This window comes from Neophocaena asiaeorientalis, unplaced genomic scaffold (assembly GCF_003031525.2).
Source record: "Neophocaena asiaeorientalis asiaeorientalis breed wild unplaced genomic scaffold, Neophocaena_asiaeorientalis_V1.1 scaffold906, whole genome shotgun sequence".
In the NCBI taxonomy this organism is placed as follows: Eukaryota; Metazoa; Chordata; class Mammalia; order Artiodactyla; family Phocoenidae; genus Neophocaena; species Neophocaena asiaeorientalis.
This window is the reverse complement of record NW_020172272.1, coordinates 689,402-713,628: the sequence shown is the minus strand read 5'-3', so window position 1 is coordinate 713,628 and position 24,227 is coordinate 689,402. Positions and strand designations below refer to the sequence as shown.

The 24,227-nt window shown below is 37.0% G+C and overlaps 1 pseudogene; it reads right to left on the bottom strand.

The window, feature by feature from the left end:
• Nucleotides 1-935: 935 nt before the first annotated feature.
• LOC112412006 (6-phosphogluconate dehydrogenase, decarboxylating pseudogene) lies at nucleotides 936-2,388 on the bottom strand (annotated as a pseudogene).
• Between the last annotated feature and the right edge of the window lie 21,839 nt (nucleotides 2,389-24,227).

Sequence of the window (24,227 nt, the reverse complement as noted above, 5' to 3'; positions counted from 1 at the left end):
AATAGACTTGAGTTGACTCTTCAGAGGAGTCTCTTATGACACTTTTTAAAGAGATCTGGTGGGAATGTAAATTGATACAGCTACTATGGAGAACAGTATAGAGGTTCCTTAAAACACTAAAAATAGAACTACCATATGACCCAGCAATCCCACTACTGGGCATATACCATGAGAAAACCATAATTCAGAAAGAGTCATGTACCACAATGTTCATTGCAGCTCTATTTACAATAGTCAAGACATAGAAGCAACCTAAGTGTCCATCGACAGATGAATGGATATAGAAGATGTGGCACATATATATCATGGAATATTACTCAGCCATAAAAAGAAATGAAATTGAGTTATTTGTGGTGAGGTGGATGGACCTAGCGTCTGTCATACAGAAAGAGGAAAATAAATACGGTATGCTAACACATATATATGGAATCTAAAAAAAAAAAAAAGATTCTGATGAACCTAGGGACAGAAAAGGAATAAAGACGCAGACATAGAGAATGGACTTGAGGACACGGGGAGAGGGAAGTGTAAGGTGGGATGAAGTGAGAGAGTGGAATGGACATACATACACTACCAAATGTAAAATAGATAACTAGTGGGAAGCAGCTGCATAGCACAGGGAGATCAGCTCTGTGCTTTTTGATCACCTAGAGGGGTGGGATAGGGAGGGTGGGAGGGAGACACAAGAGGGAGGGTATGAGGATATATGTATGCAATAGCCGATTCACTTTGTTATACAGCAGAAACTAACACAACATTGTAAAGCAATTATGCTCCAATAAGGATGTTATAAATAAATAAATGAAACTACTAGTAAATTAAAAAAAGAGAGAGAGAGATCTGAGCAGAAAGTAGGTCAAAGGGTCATGGAAGCACTGTTGTGTGGCAAATGGAATGTCCCTGTTTGCGGAGTCATGGCGCCTAACAGAATCTGATCAGGCATTGTATGAAGACAAGGACACACTAGCACTGTGGCTTATCCAGTTAGTGTGGAGAAACAGTCCTGGCATGGCCAAGAGTTCATAGGTGTGGACCCAAAAGTAATCTCGCTAAGCCTGGATTAGGTTGGCTGGCAGCATTTTGTGTCTGTATCCATCATAGAAGGAAAGAGCAGTGGTGAAGCAGAGCATGGGAATGCCTGTCTGGACACCAGTACTGATTGCCTGCTGTCGGGAGTCCTGGCAGTTTCCACAGCCAACTTAAAAAAGTCATCTAGTAGTAGATTCAGAAGCCCTGAAGCCCTGGGTTTCGATCAAATGTATCTTTTATCTTTCCTGGGAATACACTCCTGCTGATGCAGCACCCCCTCCACATCAGGGCAATGCCACCATAGTTGAGCATCCAGCCAAATTCAGTGGCTACCTGTCCTAGCAACATAAAGTCCTGAGCATAAGTGATGATCTTGGAAGCATAGAGGGCCTTTCGAATGCCCCCAGGAATGATTCCTTATCTCTTTCAAACTGGATCTTTTGAGGTCCCTTCAGCTTTCTGCTGGCTTGGAGCCGCTCATCTTTCAGAGATGATAAGCATCGAACAAAGACCACTTCTCTGATGAGGGTGACAGGGACACCGTATCCCGGGGTCGAGATGGTGGTCAACTTCCCAGTGCCCTTCTGCCCCCGCACTGTCCCTGATCTTTAACAGCAGGTATTTTCCATCGGTCTTGGAACTTTAAAATATTGGCTGTGATTTCAATCAGGAATGACTCTAGCCCTCTCCTATTCCATTCCTCAAAAACCTTTGCCATCTCCTCGTGCTCCAAACCCAGGATGTTTTTCATCAGGTGGTAGGCCTCAAAAATCAGCTGCATGTCTCCATACTCTACCCTGTTGTGCACCATCTTCACAATGTGTCCTGCCCACTCATCTCCCACCCAGTCACACCAGGGTCCTCCAGTCCCCACTTTCACAGCGATGCCTTGGAAGATTGCCTTGATGTGGGGTCAAGCCTCCTTATTCCCTCCCTGCATAAATGATGGGCCATATTATGCCCCTTCCTCTCCACCACTAACTTCACTCCCCACAAACAAGATTCTCTTGGCCTTGGGGTCTCAACACTGTCTTGTGGTATCCCTGTATTTAGAATTTCCTCCATTGATGATGATGTCACCAGCGTCCAACAAGGGTACCAGTTTTTCAATAAAATCGACATCCAGGACAGTCTTCTTAAGCAGGATGATTAACCAAGGCTTCTTCAGCTTGGAGACCATCTCCTTCAAGGAGTGAGCACCAACCACCTTGGTGCCTTTCACCTCATTGGCCAAGAAATCATCAACTTTGGAGACTATCCTATTAAAAGCACAGACCACAAGGCCATGGTCATTCATATTCAAAATTAAGTTCTGCCCATGACAGCCAGTCCAATCAGGGCAATATCAGCTTGGGCCATTGCGGTGGCAGCAGAGTGGGCTGGATCAAGGAGAGGCAAGGCACAGATGACCCTCCTTAGGTATATTTTTAATATATGTTTTTCATTCCTTCATAATTTTGGAAGCATTTTTATTGAGAGACTGAATATACAAGTGGACAATGCCCAGGCCATATATAAAAATAAAACTCTGACATAGAGAACAGACTTGTGGTTGCCAGTGGGGAGATAGGGGGAAGGGGAGGGGGATTCAGAGTTTGGGATTATCAGATGCAAACTATTATATATAGAATGGATAAACAATATGGCCCTACCATATAGCACAGGGGACTATACTGAATATCTTGTGATAAACCACAACAGAAAAGAATATAAGAAAAGAATGCATATATGTGTATAAATGAGTCACTTCGCTTTACAGCAGAAATTAACACAACATTGTAAATCAACTACACTTCAATAAAATAAATAAATAAATAAATAAAATAAAACTCTGACCCCAAATCTGTGGCAACCAACTTAGGAAATGAAGCCATTATCTAAAGAGCTAAGAAACCAGCCTACTGTCTACAAGTCAGACTTGTAGGTCAGATCACTGTCTTTAACAAAAAATCCAGGAAGATCAAACAATAAACCCTTAAAAAAAATTGACCCAAAATGGCCAGAATTTGAATAACAACTGACAGCTTCTCTAAGTCTTGTTCCCACTTTCAATTTAGTGCCAACCAGAGAAAGCCAAATACACACCTAACCAATCACATGGGATGCCCTGCCTCTAGCAAGCTCACCTACAGATTTCCAACACCCCAGTTTCCAATTAGAGCACACCTGAAACCTTCCCTTTTTTTCAGTAAAAAGCTTTCCCAATCCTCTGCCTGCCTTTGAGTTTCTGGCAAAACCAAATGATGGTGGCTGACTCCCTTGCTATAGAAACATGTGAATAGACAGCATTTTCTTAATCTCATCTGTGTGGTCTTTGTTTATTTCCACATTATATATAAACTTCTAGAATCCAGGGCTACTCAGAAGCCTGATAACAGTGTGACTTTTGAAAAGAAAAATAGATTTGTTGGGATATAATTCACACATATCATACAAGTCACCCATTTAAAATGTACAATTCAATGGCTTTTAGTATAATCACAGAGCTGTGCAACCATCCCCACCAAAATTTTAGAATATTTTCTTCCCCCCAGAAGAAATCTGTACCCATTAAAGTCACTCCCCCTTTTCCCCCAACCTCCACTTCCCTAGGCAACCACTAATCTCCTCTCTGTCTCTATAGATTTGCCTAATCTCATCATTTCATATAAAGGGAATCTTAAATATGTGGTCTTTTTTGACTGACTTTTCATTTAGGAAAATATCTCCAAGGCTCATCCCTGTTGAAACACGTGTCAGTACTTCATTCCTTTTTATGACCAGGTAATATTTCATTGTATGGATACACTACATTTTATTTATCCTTTCATGAGTTGGGGTGTTTCCAGCACTACATTTTATTTATCCCTTCATGAGTTGGGGTGTTTCCACTTTGGAGCTATTAATAATACCACTATGAACTTTATTTACAGCTTTTTGTGTGATATTTGTTTTCATTTCTCTTGGCTATATACCCAGGAGTGGAATTGTTGGGTCATATATATGGTAACAACGTTTAACCTTCAGAGAAGCTATTGGACTGTTTTCCAAGGCAGTACACCACTCTCCACCCCAACAGCAATGTATGAGGGTTTCGATCCATCTACATTCTCACCAACATTTTTTAACATCTGTCTCTTTGATCATAGCCATCCTAGTGGCTGTTAGGTGGTATCCCATTGCTGTTTTGGTTTGGATTTCCCTGATGGCTAATGATTATTGAGCATCTTTTCATGTGCTTATTGGTCATTTGTTTACTTTCTTGTTCATTAAAGTCCTTTGTCCATCTTGTAAATTGAGTTATTTTTCCTTTTATTGTTGAGTTGAAAGGTGACTTGTTTTTTAACTTTGTTCTTTTCTTTCTGGAAACTTCAGCATTCTGAATTTTCACAATAACATGTCCAGGCAAACATCTTTTCTTCCCTTTGCTGGGCACCTGGTAGGCCCTTCCAACCTAGAGACTCATGCTTTGGTTCAGTGTTGCCTCCTTTATCATTTCTCTGATGGTTTATTACCCTCTTCTTTCTCTTTCAGGGACTTCCATTTTTAGGTAGCAAATCTTGAATTCATCCATATGTGTTTAATCTTTATTCTCATATTTTCCTTTCTTGTTTTTGGTCCTTTTTATTCTTTTCCTAGATTTGCTTAATTTCTTTCTGTACTCTTCAACTGAGTTTTTCCATTGGTTACATTTTTATATGTTCCTATTTTACAGCATATTGCTCTTATTTAATAAATGTAATATCTCTCTAAAAGATCTCTAAAGATACCAGGTATAGAGAGAATTTTAAAATTCTCTTCTGTGTTGGATTAATCATTCCCTCTTTGGCCATTGTTGCTAATTATTAACATTGCTTTCTTTTTGACATTTCTCATTTGTCTGGTCATCCTTTAATTCCTGTTTGAATTTAAGGTTAAGACAGTAGAAAATCTAGCAGAGGCCTTTGTACTGATGGACAAGAGTTTACCAACTTGCAGGTTTCATCTTCTGTTGAATCAGTGGCAAGTCAGCTGCTGTGAAAGGCTGAGATGTTGAAGGCTTCACTCTAGAAGGCCAGTTCCCACATAAAACACCTGGTTTTACCAGACAGTCCTTTACATTCCTGTAGATATGAAGTCTCCATTCTTGTTTTTATTGTGGTAAGTAAACATAACATAAAATTTACCACTTTACCCATTTTTAAGTGTACAGTTCAGTGGCATTAAGTACATTCATATTGTTGTGCAACTATCACCACCAACCATCTCCAGAACAATTTCATCTTCCCAAATTGAAACTCTGTGCCCATTAAACACTAACTTCCCATTCCCACAAATCCCCAGACACTGTTCTACTTTCTGTGTGTATTGTTTACTTATGTTCTTTTTTTTCTTTTTTGAATTTTATTTTATTTTTTATACAGCAAGTTCTTATTAGTTATCTATTTTATACATATTACTGTATATATGTCAATCCCAATCTCCCAATTCATCCCACCACCACTCCACCACCACTTTCCACCCTTGGTGTCCATACGTTTGGGTTTTATCTGTTTTTCTTTCCTTTAGGTGTAAGGTTAGATTGTTTATTTGAGATTTTTCTTGTTTCTTGAGGTAGGATTGTATTGCTATAATCTTCCCTTTTAGAACTGCTTTTGCTGCATTCCATAAGTTTTGGATCAGGATGTTTTCATTGTCATTTGTCTCTAGGTAATTTTTGATTACCTCTTTGATTTCTTCAGTGATCTCTTGGCTATTTAGTAACATATTGTTTAGCCTCCATGTGTTTGTGTTTTTTAAGGGTTTTTTTCCCCTGTAATTTATTTCTAATCTCATAGCGTTGTGGTCAGAAAAGATGCTTGATATGATTTCAATTTTATTAATTTTATAGAGGCTTGATTTGTGAGCCAAGATATGATCTATCCTGGAGAATATTCCATGTGCACTTGAGAAGAAAGTATAATCTGCTGTTTTCAGATGGAATGTCCTATAAATATCAATTAAATCTATCTGGTCTATTGTGTCATCTAAAGCTTGTGCTTCCTTATTAATTTTCTGTCTGGAGGATCTGTCCATTGGTGTAAGTAAGATGTTAAAGTCCCCCACTATTTTTGTGTTACTTTTAATTTCCTCTTTTATAGCTGTTCGCATTTGCCTTATGTATTGAGGTGCTCCTATGTTGGGTGCATGTATATTTATAATTGTTATATCTTCTTCTTGGATTGATCCCTTGATTATTATGTAGTGTCCTTCCTTGTCTCTTGTAACTTTCTTTATTTTAAAGTCTATTTTATCTGATATGAGTATTGATACTCCAGGTTTCTTTTGATTTCCATTTGCATGGAATATCTTTTTCCACCCCCTCACTTTCAGTCTGTATGTGTCCCTAGGTGTGAAGTGGGTGTCTTGTAGACAGCATATATATGGGTCTTTTTTTTTGTATCCATTCAGTGAGCCTGTATCTTTGGTTGGAGCATTTAATCCATTCACATTTAAGGTAATTATCGATATGTATGTTCCTATTACAATTTTCTTAATTCTTTTGGGTTTGTTTTTGTAGGTCCTTTTCTTCTCTTGTGTTTTCCACTTAGAGAAGTTTCTTTAGCACTTGTTGTAGAGCTGGTTTGGTGGTGCTGAATTCTCTTAGCTTTTGCTTGTCTGTAAAGCTTTTGATTTCTCTGTCGAATCTGAATGAGATCCTTGCCAAGTAGAGTAATCTTGGTTGTAAGTTCTTCCCTTTCGTCACTTTAAATATATCGTGCCACTCCTTTCTGGCTTGTAGAGTTTCTGCTGAAAAATCAGCTGTTAACCTTATGGGAGTTGCCCTGTATGTTGTCATTTTTCCCTTGTTGCTTTTAATAATTTTTCTTTAGCTTTAATTTTTGTCAGTTTTATTACTATGTGTCTTGGCGTGTTTATCCTTGGATTTAACCTGCCTGGGATTCTCTGCACTTCTTGGACCTGGGTGGCTATTTCCTTTCCCATGTTTGGGTAGTTGTTTTTGACTACAATCTCTTCAAATATATGCTCAGTCTTTTCTCTCTCTCTTCTCCTTCTGTGACCCCTATAATGTGAATGTTGGTGCATTTAGTGTTGTTCCAGAGGTCTCTTAGGCTGTCTTCATTTCTTCTAGGTCTTTGTTAAACATTTCTTGCATCTCTTTGATCTTTGCCTCCATTCTTTTTCCAAGGTCCTAGATCATCTTCACTATCATTATTCTGAATTTTTTTACTGGAAGGTTGCCTATGTCCACTTCATTTTGTTGTTTTTCTTGTTCCTTCATCTAGTACATAGGCCTCTGCCTTTTCATTTTGACTATCTTTCTGTGAATGTGGTTTTCATTTCAGAGGCTGTGGAATTGTAGTTCTTCTTGCTTCTGCTGTCTGCCCTCTGGTGAATGAAGCTATCTAAGAGGCTTGTGCAAGCTTCCTGATGGGACGAACTGGTGGTGGGTAGAGCTGAGTGTTGCTCTGGTGGGCAGTGCTCAGTAAAACTTCAATCCACTTGTCTGCTGATGGTGGAGATGAGTTCACTCCCTGTTGGTTGTTTTGCCTGAGGCGACCCAGCACTGGAGGCTACAGGCTTTTTGGTGGGGCTAATGGTGGACTCTGGGAGGGCTCATGCCAAGGAATACTTCCCAGAATTTCTGCTGCCAGTGTCCTTGTCTCCGTGGTGAGCCACAGCCACCCCCAGCCTCTGCAGGATGCCCTCCAACCCTAGCAGGTAGGTCTGGGTCAGTCTCCTATGGGGTCACTGCTCCTTCCCCCGGGTCCTGATGCACACACTACTTTGTGTGTGCCCTCCAAGAATGGAGTCTCTGTTTCTCTCAGTCCTGTCAAAATCCTGCAGTCAAATCCCACTAGCCTCGAACGTTTGATTCTCTAGGAATTCCTCCTCTTGTTGCTGGACCCCCGGGTTGGGAAACCTGACTTGGGACTCAGAACCTTCACTCCAGTGGGTGGACTTCTGTGGTATAATTGTTCTCCAGTTTGTGAGTCACCCACTCAGTTGTTATGGAATTTGATTTTATTGTGATTGAGCCTCTCTTACCATCTCATTGTGGCTTCTCCTTTGTCTTTGGATGTGGGGTATCTTTTATGGTGAGATCCAGTGTCTTCCTGTCTTCCTTCTTTCAGCAGTTAGTTGTGATTCTGGTGCTCTCACAAGAGGGAGTTTATTTATTATGTTCTATTTCATGCATTTTTGCTTTGAGTTCTGTGCTGGAGGTAAAGATGTGTGGGAAGTGAACATTATCCAGCTACAATCTTTCCATTTACCTCCATGCCCTTGTTTTCAAGGCTACACTCACTTGGACCCCTCTCCTAACTCACAGGGTTTGTAAGGTGAAGTCTTTCTGATTTGTTCCCCTCTTTGGACGTTTTCTAAGTTGTGGTTTCCTCTCCCTTTCTGAATCAGGCCCTATTCCTTCACTCACTCTCTACATCCTGTATTTTCATAAAATCTTTCACACACCATTGAACCTCCCTCCATGTCCTATTTCTACATTTTTATTCCTAGTACAATGAGTTTTTGAACTCAGTAGTACATATCATTATATGTTCAACCTGCCATATTAAAACATAAGCCTGTGCTAAAAATTTTAAACTCTTGAATGTTACCAAGTCTACTTAAACAGACATCTAATAGTTTTATATCTAAAATCAGTAACAAAATTCAAAGAGGTATTTTTCAAATAATAAAAATTCAAAGAGGTATTAAGAATCAGTATATGAGACATGTAATTTTTCATAAATAAATTTAAATCCTAGACTCCTATACTTAGCTCAGATATAGGTTTAAAATCAACTACTTTTGTGACTACCATATTTAAGTTCTTTAGTAATTCTTTACTATTAAAGTCTCAGCAGAGTAGCATATTGTCATTAAATAGGCATTTACTGTGTATTCATGAAAGATGAGGAACTGGATTCCCATTGTTCATTAGGACCATACAGGAAAGAGATCAACATAGAAGCTGACTTTTAAGTCCAGGTTTGGGCATTTATTAACTTTCCTTGGACAATTTTCTCAACATCTCAAGTCATTTTTCATCTGTGAAATAGGTTTAAAATAACATCTATTCACAGGACATCTGTGAAAAAAATAGATAAAATAGATAAAGCAAAATAGATAAAGCACGTGTAAGTCTGGGCTTAGAGTAGATGTTAAATAATGGCTACTAGCCATTATTATCCAAAGTTGGACCCCACTATCACTCCTTGTGGGTCAGGGCCCTGGGTCTAACAACGGCTGTGCTACTCAACCTCATTGTTGAAGTGGGGATGATACTGAGCCTACAATTAAAGGGTCATTTTGAGGATGAAAGGTAATAGAGATACAGGATTTAAAACAATGCTCTTATTATCCTCATCTGCACCATCACTACATGATTATTTGGTCTCTCTAAAGCAGACCATATTATTGAACCTAATGCCTACAGAGTCACGGTGAAAAGCTGAATCCAAACATTATTTTATGATCATGCCACCTCCCCACTCATTCTTTTCCTTTGCTCCTCTGCCCTCCACTCCACCTCAAAATATTTAAAGTCATTTTTATCTTTACATGTTAAACTGATATCATATTTATAATATTCCACATTTGAATCATCACCTATGGAATTAATAGCTGTCTTTATCATCTTTAAAAATAACTGAAATCTAGAGAAAACGGCTTCACTTTTAACTTCTGTTGCTTCTACATTTCACTGAATTTTAAGTGTGCCTTTCCTGAATTGCTGCCATGTTATTTTTTCCTTCAGTAAGAAGGAAAATTGTTAAATTTCATTGCAAATGCCTTTAAGAGTTTTCTAACATTTTATCTTAACAACCTGATCTAAAAATTAATCATTATTTCCACAATAGAGTTTCCTTACAGGTGGAAATGCAGTTCCATTTAATAGAGATTGAGTTATCTACAGTAAGTTGCACTGGCTTTCAGCCAAAACAGACAAGAAACTCAAATTTTACCGAGTCATGATTTTTTTCAACCTGCTTGCTTGTAAAGCCTATTTTGATTATCTAGGTGTCATCTAAGGAGATGATACTCTTACTTATTTTCCTTTTTAGAGTATGTGTCTTTATACCTGCCGGTCCCTTTTCCTGGGCTTCCCTTCCCAGTGTGTCCACCTTACAGCCCCCACCCGTTCTCCAGATCCAGCTCACTGTCACCTCTGATGTTTTCTTTTAAATTACTGAGTCCCAGTTACATGCTCCTCTTCGTTCCCTCAGAATTTCATCCCTACCTCCACTATAGCCCTTACCATTATACATAGCAATTACTAAAGACCAGTTCCACCCACTGGACTGAATCTGAGTGGAAGTCAGTGTGGGTTCTTCTCTAACTCTCTAATATTTTATGATCAATAAATGTCTGGGGCTTCCCTGGTGGCGCAGTGGTTGAGAGTCCGCCTGCCGATGCAGGGGACACGGATTCATTCCCTGGTCCGGGAAGATCCCACATGCCACGGAGCGGCTGGGCCTGTGAGCCATGGCCGCTGAGCCTGCGCGTCCGGAGCCTGTGTTCTGCAACGGGAGAGGCCACAACAGTGAGAGGCCCGCACACCACAAACAAATTTAAAAAATAAATGTCTGTTGAAAGAAGGACTTAATAAGTCATCCCATTGGAGGACATCATCTACTTTCTTTTGCTCAAAGCTCCTCCTTTGGGAGAACAATGCTCAGACTCACATATCCTCAGAGACCCATGAGGTGATATAGACTTTGGTTCCAAAGATGGATGTATGGTCTAGGAATGGACAATCAGAGAACTCAAGCACTTCATCCCACTGACCACTAGGACTAAGTCAAGAATGGGCATGTGACTTTTGTGGGCCAAGGAAGGTCATTGCAAGGAGAATTTGGAAAGATGCACTTTCTTTTCTCTGGGACCACCACTAAGAGTGATCAATGTAAGACTAGAGTTGATGATGGCTGTCTTTGCCACCACATGGGAACACTTTACCAGAATGAAGTTAATCCAGAAAAAATTAGAGCTAAAGAATGGCTCAGGACAAACTTCTGACATCATTTGATTCTCAACTCCAGACATGCCTAAAATCCATTCTTATCTTCTCCCATTACATAAGTGTTTTGTTTTCTTAAGCTAGTTTGCGTGTCATTTCTGTCACTGACAATAAAAAAAAGTCCTGGAAAAACACAGTTACTCTCTCAAACAAGGTTGTGAATGTTTAAACCATGGAGTGAAACACCCTATTAATGGCTGCATAGGTACCTGACTTATACCTTTGGATGCAGTGGCATACTGCTGTAAATAATAAGCTAACCCATCACCAACTATTTTTACAGGAACAAATAAAACATAAAAAATGTTTCCTTCTTCTTTCAAAATCCCCTGACACAGCTCTGCTATGAGATTAAAAGTATATGCTCATATTCAAAAACAAATATATTGTGATTTTTCTTATTGTCAAGTTGATAAACAAAAGCCAGCAAATGAAAAAACTACATCAAGAAAAATATTTTTAAAGTTAACTATTTCTTCCTTCCATAAGAAAGAGTGGGTTTTTGGAGATTTGATAACATGAGAATAAACCATGTTGACATACTGAAACCTCAGTTGTGAAGATCCATTGCACACATTCTTGAACTTTAATATGCATAGGAGTCATCAGAAGGTATGTGTTAAACATTAGGCTTCAAAGACACCATCCCAAAGATTCTGGTTCATTTGCTAAAGTGGGACTAGGAATCTAACTTTTAAATAAGTATCCCAGGTCAGTCTGAATTAAACTGTGCCTTACTCTCTGAGGTAAAGGGAATCATAAAATTATGAAACTTGGAGCTGAGTCTTTCCTTACAAGGTGAGAAATGAAACTAGCTTTCACAAAAGGAAATATTAAACAGAGAAAGTGTTAGATTTTAGAGTATTATTTTCTTAGAATGCATAGGACAAAAGATATGGAAGACCTCTTTTGCCCAGAAAAAGATAAAGCCCCAGTTCTATTTCTTTCTCATTTAGAAACTAGATTATTTCTTTATTTTTTATTAAATGGGACACAGAAAATTGTTTAGAAATAATATGGCTTCCTGAACCTTACATCCAAGGCATAAAATTGGGTACATTCTTAGAACATAAAATGTTAGATTTCAGAGGAATCTTACAGGCCATTTAACCCAACCATTATCAGATGTTGGACTCTTTTCTGTACTATTCCCTAAAAGTGGTCATTCAATCTCTGCTTGAACACATCCAATGACCCAGAACTAATTACTTCATGAGAAAGCAATTATTTTCTCTTATGGTCAAAGTTTGTGTTTGTTTGTTGGCTTGTTGGTGACAGATATTTTTCCCCTTCCTTTAGGCTAAAATCTACCTCCCAGTATAGGATTTTCATCAGTCTTAGGTCTGCTTGCTCTGTTGACACACAAAAAATATAGCTGTCCTATTTGAAAAGTTATCAGGAGGACACCCTCTCAATTCTCTCTTTTCCAGATTAAACAACCAGTTTCTTCAGCTCTTTCTTTCCTGCCTCAGTTTCTAGATATTTTCCCCATCTGATCACCCCCTGCCCTTTATTCTCCTACTTGTTCGATTTCTCTCTTGATTTAGAGGATTTAAGAAACGGGGTAAATATGTTATTCTGGTTTTCGAAAACTAATTCACGAGGATTAAAGCTACTCTTAACAAGCCGTCTTGGTGCATCATACTCTCAGCAGAGAATAAAGCTTCTTTTAACTGAGAGCAGTAAACATCAGGAAAGTGGCAATGCTAGTTTTTCTTCCCCGAACCTGCAGTCTCAGGCGAGTAAGAACCCCATGTGTCTCTCATTTGAGGTGATGGTATGTGTGCGTTATGACTCCCTGGACCCAGAGAATGTTTCCTCTTGGATCACCATTTCCAGGTGCTTGTTTAAAAGGCAGGAACAAAGGGTGTTGACACATCAGTCATCCTGTCCTCAGGGCCAGCTCTTCCTCCTGCAGTATTGGTGCCCTTGCTACAAAGATGGTGATGCCAAAGTGGATGCCTGGCTTGTTTACTCTCTCATTTGAAGTGAGTCACTAATTTTTATTAGATCAACATGTAACTTTCCTGGTAAGATCATTTTTTAATGTTAGAAAGAGATCATTTTAGGGATCCATCTTTGCTGTCTGGAACCAGGATGTTATTTTTGTTTTAGTTTTTTTTTTTTTTTTTTTTTTATATTTGTACTTTTCATTTTTTTTTTTTTTTTTTTTTTTTTTTTTTTTTTTTTAATATTAGTACTTGTCATGTGAAAAAAAAATTGACATTTTCTTGCCCTTTATTCATTCCCCCAAGGCACAAGAATGATAAAGAAGCCCCTGATTTACTTGTATTAACAATTCAAGCTTTAGATTTGCTTCACAGGCTGGTAAGAACTTCCCTGAGCCTCAGAGGAGGCCCTCAGACTGGCCAAGTCCAGGGCATCTGGACCTAAGTGTAGAGTGTGACCTTTACCACCAAGAATATTTACATGATGTAAAGTGGTAGGTGCTGCAAGAGAGGTACAGATAAAGTATTTTGAGAATATGAAAAAGAAGACATTGTTTCAGGATAAAGTAAATAAAGTTTGAGTTTTCAGAGAAAGAAGGGCAAGAGACTCCAGGAGAGGGGGCTCCTGTGAGAGGAAACTGGGGGAAGGAGCTTGGGGTGGTGGCTTCATCCATAACCTAACACAAGAGATGAGAAAATAAAGTATTACAGCAGAGATAAAATAGCTCATGAATCCTGAATATTCTTTTCTAAAGTGATTTACTGCTAATGGTATTAAAAGATGTAATCAGTTATTTCTATTCTTTATGATAAAATCAATTAAACAAATTCATAATGCAAATGAACTATTCTTTTCCAACTACACAGGCCTAAAAAGTAAAACACTACTGCACTAATTTTCAGAGCCATATACTGCTACCAGTAATTTGCTCTTAAATAAAGTAGTCTGATTCTGACTAGACATATATGATAAAGTAAAATGCAGAAGAAATTTTAAACACCAAGTACATATTATATGACTCCTGTAAAGTTTACAAGCACAAGTTTGAGGTTTAATTACTAATATCTCTCAAATTTCATTTATTTATTTATTTATTCTCATTAGTCATCCCTTTTTTTCCCAAATATTAACTCTGCCATTTATTTATTTATTTTTAACATCTTTATTGGAGTATAATTGCTTTACAATGGTGTGTTAGTTTCTGATTTATAACAAAGTGAATCAGTTATACATATCCCTATGTTCCTATATCACTTCCCTCTTGCGTCTCCCTCCCTCCCACCCTCCCTATCCCACCCCTTTAGGTGGTCACAAAGCACCGAGCTGATCTCCCTGTGCTATGCGGCTGCTTCGCACTAGCTATCTATTTTATGTTTGGAAGTGTATATATGTCCCTGCTACTCCCTCACCTTATCACAGCTTACCCTTACCCCTCCCCATATCTTCAAGTTCATTCTCTAGTAGGTCTGTGTCTTTATGCCCGTCTTGCCCCTAGGTTCTTCGTGACCATTTTTTTTCTTAGATTTCATATATATGTGTTAACATATGGTATTTGTTTTTCTCTTTCTGACTTACTTCACTCTGTATGACAGACTCTAGGTCCATCCACCTCACTACAAATAACTCAATTTCGTTTCTTTTTATGGCTGAGTAATATTCCATTGTATATATGTACCACATCTTCTTTATCCATTCATCTGTTGATGGACACTTAGGTTGCTTCCATGTCCTGGCTATTGTAAATACAGATGCAATGAATATTTTGGTAAATGACTCTTTTTGAATTACGGTTTTCTCAGGGTATATGCCCAGTAGTGGGATTCCTGGGTCGTATGGTAGTTCTATTTTTAGTTTTGTAAGGAACCTCCATGCTCTGCTCCATAGTGGCTGTATCAATTTACACTTCCACCAACAGTGCAAGAGGGTTCCCTTTTCTCCACACTCTCTGCAGCATTTATTGTTTGTATTGTTTAATGATAGCCATTCTGACCAGTGTGAGATGATATCTCATTGTAGTTTTGATTTGCATTTCTTTAATGATTAATGATGTTGAGCATTCTTTCATGTGTTTGTTGGCAATCTGTATATCTTCTTTGGAGAAATGTCTATTTAGGTCTTCTGCCCATTTTTGGATTGGATTGTTTGTTTTTTTGATATTGAGCTGTATGAGCTGCTTGTAAATTTTGGAAATTAATCCATTGTCAGTTGCTTCATTTGTAAATATTTTCTCCCATTCTGAGGGCTGTCTTTTTGTCTTGTTTATGGTTTCCCTTGCTGTGCAAAAGCTTTTAAGTTTCATTAAGTTCCATTTGCTTATTTTTGTTTTTATTTCCATTTCTCTAGGAAGCGGGTCAAAAACGATCTAGCTGTGATTTATTCCATAGAGTGTTCTGCCTATGTTTTCCTCTAAGAGTTTGATAGTGTCTGGCCTTAAATTTAGGTCTTTAATCCATTTGGAGTTTATTTTTCTGTATGGTGTTAGGGAGTGTTCTAATTTCATACTTTTCATGTAACTGTCCAGTTTTCCCAGCACCACTTATTGAAGAGGCTGTCTTTTTTCCATTGTATATTCTTGCCTCCTTTATCAAAGATAAGGTGACTGTATGTGCATGGGTTTATCTCTGGGTTTCCTATCCTGTTCCATTGATCTATCTTTCTGTTTTTGTGCCAGTACCATACTGTCTTGATTACTGTAGCTTTGTAGTATAGTCTGAAGTCAGGGAGCCTGATTCCTCCTGCTTTGTTTTGCTTTCTCAAGATTGCTTTGGCTCTTCAGGGTCTTTTGTGTTTCCATACAAAGTGTGAAATTTTTTTTTCTATTTCTGTGAAAAATGCCATTCATAGTTTGGTAAGGATTGCATTGAATCTGTAGATTGCTTTGAGTAGTAGAGTCATTTTCACAATATCGATCCTTCCAACCCAAGAACATGGTATATCTCTCCATCTATTTGTATCATCTTTAATTTCTTTCATCAGTGTCTTATGCTTTTCTGCATACAGGTCTTTTGTCTCCTTAGGTAGGTTTAATCCTAGATATTTTATTCTTTTTGTTGCAATCGTAAATGGGGGTATTTACTTAATTTCACTTTCAGATTTTCCATTATTAGTGTACAGGAATGCTAGAGATTTCTGTGCATTAATTTTGTATCCCACTACTTTACCAAATTCATTGATTTGCTCTAGTAGTTTTCTGGTAGTATCCTTAGGATTCTCTATGTATAGTATCATGTTATCTGCAAACAGGGACAGGCTTACTTCTTCATTTCCTATTTGGATTCCTTTATTTCTTTTTCTTCTCTGATTACTGTGGCTAAAACTTCCAAGACTATGTTGAATAATAGGGGTGAGAGTGGGCAACCTTGTCTTGTTCCTGATCTTAGTGGAAATGGTTTCAGTTTTTCACCATTGAGGGTGATGTTGGCTGTGGGTTTTTCTTATATAACCTTTATTAGGTTGAGGAAATTTCCCTCTATGCCTACTTTCTGCTGAGTTTTTATCATAAATAGGTGTTGAATTTTGTTGAAAGGTTTCTCTGCATCTACTGAGATGATCATATGGTGTTTATCCTTCAATTTGTTAATATGGTGTACCACGTTTATTGATTTGCATTTACTGAAGAATCCTTGCATTCCTGAGATAAACCACACTTGATCATGGTGTATGATCCTTTTAATGTGCTGTTGGATTCTGTTTGCTAGTTTTTTGTTGAGGATGTTTGCATCTATGTTCATCAGTGGTATTGGCCTGTAGTTTTCTTTCTTTGTGACCTCTTGGTCTGGTTTTGGCATCAGGGTGATGGTGGCCTCGTAGAGTGAGTTTGGGAGTATTCCTCCCTCTGCTATATTTTGGAAGAGTTTGAGAAGGATAGGTGTTAGCTCTTCTCTAAGTGTTTGATAGAATTCACCTGTGAAGCCATATGGTCCTGGGCTTTTGTTTGTTGGAAGATTTATAATCACAGTTTCAATTTCAGTGCTTGTGATTGGTCTCTTCATAGTTTCTATTTCTTCCTGGTTCAGTCTCGGAAGGTTGTGCATTTCTAAGAATTTGTCCATTTCTTCCAGGTTGTCCATTTTATTGGCATAGAGTTGCTTGTAGTAATCTCTCATGATCTTTTGCATTTCTGCAGTGTCAATTGTTACTTCTCCTTTTTCATTTGTAATTCTATGGATTTGAGTCTTCTCCCTTTTTTTCTTGATGAGTCTGGTAATGGTTTATCAATTTTATTTATCTTCTCAAAAAACCAGTTTTTAGTTTTATTGATCTTTGCTATCGTTTCTTTCATTTCTTTTTCATTTGTTTATGATTTCATCTTTATGATTTCTTTCCTTCTGCTAACTTTGGGGTTTTTTTGTTCTTCTTCCTCTAATTGCTTTAGGTGTAAGGTTAGGTGGTTTTTTTGAGATGTTTCTTGTTTCTTAAGGTAGGATTGTATTGCTATGAAATTCCCTCTTAGAACTTCCTTTGCCACATCCCATATGTTTTAGGTCATCATGTTTTCTTTGTCATTTGTTTACAGGTAATCTTTGATTTCCTCTTTCATTTCTTCAGTGATCTCTTGGTTATTAAGTAGTGTATGGTTTGGCTTCCATGTGTTTGTATTTTTTACAGATTTTTTTTCCTGTAATTGATATCTAGTTTCATTGCGTTGTGGTCAGAATAGATACTTGATACGATCTCAATTTTCTTAAATTTACCAAGGCTTGATTTGCAACCCACGATATGATCTATCCGGAAGAATGTTCCATGAGCACTTGAGAAGAATGTGTGTTCTGTTGTTTTTGGTTGGAATGTCCTATAAATATCAATTCAGTCCAACTTGTTTAATGTATGATTTAAATCTTGTGTTTCCTTATTTGTTTTCATTTTGGATGATCTGTCCATTGGTGATAGTGGGGTGTTAAAGTCCCCTACTATGATTGTGTTACTGTCGATTTTATTGCTGTTAGTATTTGCCTTATGTATTGAGGTGCTCCTACGTTGGGTGCATAAATATTTACAACTGTTATATCTTCCTGGATTGATTCCTTGATCAGTATGTAGGGTCCTTGTTTGTCTCTTGGAATTGTCTTTATTTTAAAGTATATTTTGTCTGATATGAGAATTGCTACTCCAACTTTCTTTTGATTTCCATTTGCATGGAATATCTTTCTACATCTCCTCACTTTCAGTGTGCATGTGTCCCTGGGTCTGAAGTGGGTCTCTTGTAGACAGCATGTATACGGGTCTGGTTTTTATATCCATTCAGCCAGTCTATGTCTTTTGGCAGGAGCATTTATACCTATTACATTCCAGATAATTATCGATATATATGTTTCTATTATCATTTTCTTAACTATTTTTGGTTGTTTTTGTAGGTCTTTTCCTTCTCTTGTGTTTCCTCCCTAGAGAAGTTCCTTTAGCATTTGTTGTAAAGCTGGCTTGGTGGTGCTGAATTCTCTTAGCTTTTGCTTGTCTGTAAAGCTTTTAATATCTCTGTCAAATGTGAATGAGATCCTTGCTGGGTAGAGTAGTCTTCATTATAGGTTTTTCCCTTTCATCACTTTAAATATATCTTGCCACTCCTTTTTGGTCTGCAGAGTTTCTGCTGAAAGATCAGCTGTCAACCTTATGGGGATTCCCTTGTGTGTTATTTGTTGTTTTTCCCTTGCTGCTTTTAATATGTTTTCTTTGTATTTAATTTTTGATGGTTTGATTAATATGTGTCTTGGTGTGTTTGTCCTTGGATTTATCCTGTATGGGACTCTCTGTGCTTCCTGGACTTGATTAACTATTTCCTTTCTGATATTAGGGAAGTTTTCAACTATATTCTCTTCAAATATTTTCTCAGTCCCTTTGTTTTTCTCTTCTTCTTCTGGGACCCCTATAATTTGAATGTTGGTGAGTTTAATGTTGTCCCAGAGGTCTCTGAGACTGTCCTCAATTCTTTTCATTCTTTTTTCTTTATTCTGCTCTGCAGTAGTTATTTCCACTATTTTATCTTCACTTATCCATTTTTCTGCCTCAGTAATTCTGTTATTGGTTCCTTCTAGTGTATTTTTCATTTCAGTTATTGTATTGTTCATCTCTGTTTGTTTGTTGTTTAATTCTTCTAGATGTTTGTTAAACATTTCTTGCATCTTCTCGATGTTTGCCTCCATTCTTTTTCTGAGGCCCTGGATCATCTTCACTATCATCATTCTTATTTCTTTTTCTGGAAGATTGCCGATTTCCATTACATTTAGTTGTTTTTCTCGGGTTTTATATTTTTCCTTTATCTGGTACAGAGTCCTCTGCCTTTTGATCTATCTGTCTTTCTGTGAATGTGGTTTTTGTTCCACAGGCTGCAGGATTGTAGTTCTTCTTGATTCTGCTGTCTGCCCTCTGGTGGATGAGGCTACTCAAATTTTATTTTATGTGAAAAACTCTTGAGAATACTGTGGATGGTCATTATCACCACTTACTACACTGCTGACTTACCATCCAATCTCTGCCTCCACTTATACATATTAGGCTCCAGCTGGTCTGGGGGCTACGTGCTCATGGTCATTATGCAGTTAACTTCTTCTATCTGGTGAGGGTTTTAGTGTCTATATAGTAACTCAGGAATGTGGACATATCCTTCAGAGAGGAGCTAAGGATTCTATGACTCTGCTATATGGTGATTTACTTTTTAATATGTCATCAGTTCTCCTGGCTATTCCTTATTACTACATGTTCACCTTCTTTCAATCATTAATTCTTGAGCCAGCCTTTTGTGAGTCAGGGGAGGTCTGGGAGACTACAGCTTTTCTACAAACAAGAGGTAGGCAGAGGGCATGAGGGGGGTAGTCTTTCCCAGGAAGACCCCATAGGGCCCTGCTTGGTTACAGAAGGAGGAAAAGAGAAGGAAAAGAACAGGCAGGGGCACTAATTTTCTTCTCTGACAAACTGAGGAGTCAAGAGATACTGACTCTAGTTAATGGAAAGAGATCAAGGTTAAGTATGGTATCTATATTACGTATATTACTGATTGCATAGGTAAACAACTGAGGAAATAAAACAGCAATAGTAGGCAAAAATTTGGGGGGTTGGAAAGTGGAAGTTGGCAATAAAGTCCACAGTTGGTAAGAAAAGAAAGAGAGGCAGAAGTCAACTGCAACAGAGGAAACCACTGAGAGGTTTTGCCCCTGGGATCAGGCCTGGGTGGGATGGGTGGAAACGGATACAGTTAGGAACTGCTGTTTTTCATAACCAGCTCTTTCATGCTATTTTATTTTCCATTCATGTGTTTGTAAAATTTATATTTTTAAGTTAATATATATAATGAAAACAAATTTTCTATGTAGAGCCAATGTTTCTTAGTAACAAAACTGAAATGATTTATAATTTTTTTTATATTGTTAACAATAGCAACAAACACACAAGCCAATTTTTTGCATATTTCCAATTTATTTTGAAAAGCATTCTCCAAGTGTGACTCTTTCTGCCTTGGGAGGTTGAATCTGAATAAAATATAAAATGAATTTAATAGTTATAGTCCAGATAAGGAGGTTATGTCTCAGGGGTTCTGGTTTCTTGATTTTTTTTTTTTTTTAACCATTCACTGTTGACTTAACATTGTTCCTTTTCCTGATGGGTTGTCACTGCAATAGACTCACAGAATAGCTATGCTTATAAAAACACCTAAGGGAAGTTACCTGGTTACAAAAAAGAAAGATAACTGTTCCAAACAAGTAATGTACTGAAAAAAAATGCACAAAAGTGAGATTAAGGGACTCCAAAGGGAAATTCCTGTTAGGTGTCTGGCATAAGCAAAAGCAAAGATGATTTCTGTTATCAAGTGGAACAGAGAACCATACCTAAGATTATTTGAGCATAAAAATGGGGTCTTATTGCTTTTTACCTTAAGTCTTTATTCTTCTTTTTGGCTAAATCTACAAAAGCAAACAGACTTTAAAAGCTTAAAATCTGTTTCACCTTAGTTACTTCACACACACTTTGTTTGGAACACTGAACTTTTCCCCAAGAGGCCCTTTTCAATTCTTTCCATATTAAACCATTTTTTACATAAAGCTGTTATACTTTATAATACTCAATACGTATACAACTTAATCCCTGAAGCAAGTATCCAGTAAACTGTCACTAAACTCAGTAATTTAAACAAAAGCACTTGGGGTCCCAATTTTTAGGATATTTGAATCAACTTTTCATTTTACATACTGCAGGAAATTATGCAACTAAAGTCAAAATTGTAGTTGAATTTTAAAATCTATAATGATTTTCCTCATTGGACAAAACTGTCTCATTTTATCAGAAACAATTTAGATATCTCTAAGGATTTGGATTTTCTTCTGAGTCTTTCTTAACAGAAATATCATTATAAATAAGGGTTGAGCCACTGAGTTGGTTAATTAGCAGGTAAGGTTAAGCAGGCTGAAGAGGCTACTTCCTGCTGCCCAGACCCAAGATGAGTAACTTGCCAAATGCAACCAAATATATTTGTCCTTAGTTACTTACTGTTCATAAAATCTTCTAATTCTCAGGATGCTCACTAGTCCCCTTAAGATTTTTGTTAGGTATCTTCTTTTTTTGTTAGGGTACAGCTTTTTGTTGACTATGTGTTTATGAGAAATAGGAATGCATTGAATGATACAATAGTATCAATTGTTAGAGAGATGCCCCAAAGTAAATGTAAGAGAAATTATTGAGAAGTGACACCTGTGATAATAAATAGAAAAGTGGACTGGCAGAGTCCGAGCAATTATTTTCATAAAACGATGCCAGACTCTTATTCTCAAATGAGAATCATCACTTTGATATTTTATAGATATCATGTTATTCAAAATTATATTCTCTGTGTCAGCACAATATGGGATTCTAAATTTTCATCTTAAGAAATGTTTCATTATAGTATAGGGTAGCATAGTAACCAGTTGGAAAATAATATCCATTTCATTTTGAAGTTGTTTATTCTTTTAATTTGGTAATACAAGCATCTCTACCTTAAATTACATATCCTTGGCAAAGATACTTTTAGCTCAACTCGGTTTAGCAAATATTTATCCTGTAGCTGCTGCAAATCAGTGCTGTATTAAGCATAGAAATTTCAAACATAAAGCAAAGAAATGCAAGAAAGTTGAGAAATATTTTTCTCATATACTGATGTGAATTTAACAACGAAGTCTTTCTGGAGAACAATTATGAGGTTATGTATTAAAAACTTTAGTACCTTTGATCCAGCAATTCCATAAGTTTATCTTAAGATAAGCTTAATAGGAGGAACAATGCATGCACAATGTATTCATAGTATGAGACATTTATAATTCCCCCTTTAAATGCAAATGTCAGTATATATTTTTTTATTTTGATATTCTCCTCACTTTGGGGTCATATATGTACCTTGACTATAAAACAGAAATTTACTGAGGGACAGAGTAGTTTAGAGAACTATTCGAGAGAGACCCTCAGAGAATTATCAGGGAGAAATTCTAAAAGTCTTTGAAAAGAAAAGGAAAAGGTCATAGAATAAAAGGAAACTATCACTATCATTAGAAAATAGAAAAAAAATTATTCTCCCCATTGCCCACTGACAGATGAACTGTGGGATTCAGAGTTTATAAAGACTGCATGCATCTGAGGCAGTTCACAGGTCACTAAATCACATTGAATACAACAGGACAAGGGATTACCATGTAAACATTAATAAGAAATGCTGTAGTTTCCAGCAAATCCAAAAGAAAAGACTCTTTCACACATATTCAGAACTAATAATCAAGTTTAAGGAAGCAGTTGGCATCTGTATTTATCTACGAGAAAACACTTTTTTTTTCATATTAGCTGTAATACTATTAAACTTGTAAGAGCATCTATCCATTTATTTCAAATATTCTCTAGAGTTGGGTGGGTTAAGGAAGGGTAATAGGAGAATGGTAATAGGAGGGACAACAGGAGGATGAAAGGGCAATTCGAGAAGCCAATTATCTTTGTCAGAACTCATAGAATTATATACTTAAAAGGGTGAATTTTACAGTATGTAAATTATACTTCGATAAACATGGCTTATAGAATAAAAGAAGTCAATTATCTGGGAGAAATTTGGTTGGGAATCCATCAATTTCCTTAAAATTGCAGTTTCCTTAAAATTGCAGTTACTCAGTTGACTTAGATTAAAGTTAAATTCTTAGTAAGTGTGAAGAAATAATTTTAAACCTTGATTTTGAAGTTCATATTTTCTAACCAAAGTGTTCTGGTTTGGATGGTGGGGTATTGTTCTTACCAAACTAAAGCTTAACTAGGTTATAAATGTCATTTGCTAAATGTTTCTAAGGCAAACTCGGTCCCTAGAGCCTGTTAGTTAACTAATCAAGTAAGCATTGCATACAGTTAATTTAACAAGCTTCTAGACTGAAAGGCAAGACTAAGAAAGATTTGTGATCCAAAAGTAAAGTGAAAAAACTGTGTCAAAATTAGGAGAAATTTTAGGCATGGTAGTTGGTTGTTGGTTTTTCACTCTCATAGAAGCAACATGGAGTGTCATTTACTTTTCTTTCCTTCCCATGGGGAGGATGTTGGAGGCCCACCTGGTTGAATGGAACTGAAATAATAGACAATATCTTTATAAACTAAGGAAGAGGGGACTGCAAGAACGATTTCTCAGGTTAAAAATCCCTTTGTCACAGATGCGAGATAATAAAATACCAGCTGGTATTGAATCGTGGAAGTCTAGGCACAAAGAGTTTACAGAAGAAAATTTTACTAACATGTTTTATTAAATTTAGGATTAAAATAAACCTTCAAAGTAAAAGTTAAAAGTTTGTAAGAATGATACTTAAAGTTGCTTTCTATTAAAAACTTTCATTAAGTACAAATTTCTTGAAAGACAAAACTACCAAAACTCACTCAAGAAAAAATAGATAACATAAATAATCCTATTCTTTTTTTTTTAATTGAAGTATAGTTGATTTACAATGCTGTGCCAATCTCTGCTGTACAGCAAAGAGACTCAGTTATACACATATAGACATTTTTTTATATTCTTTTCCATTATGGTTTATCACAAGACATTGAATATAGCTCCCTGTATTATACATCAAAACCTTGTTGTTTATCTGAATAGTCTTATTCTATTAAAAAAACTAAATACGTCATTAAAAATCTTTTATCAAGTAAAACTCCAGGCCCATATGGTTTCACTGGTGAATTCCACCAAATATTTAAGGAAGTAATAGTTTCACTTCTGCACATTCTTTTCCAGAAAAATAGAAGTGGAGGGAACACTTCCCTACTCATTTTCTGAGGCTAGTATTAC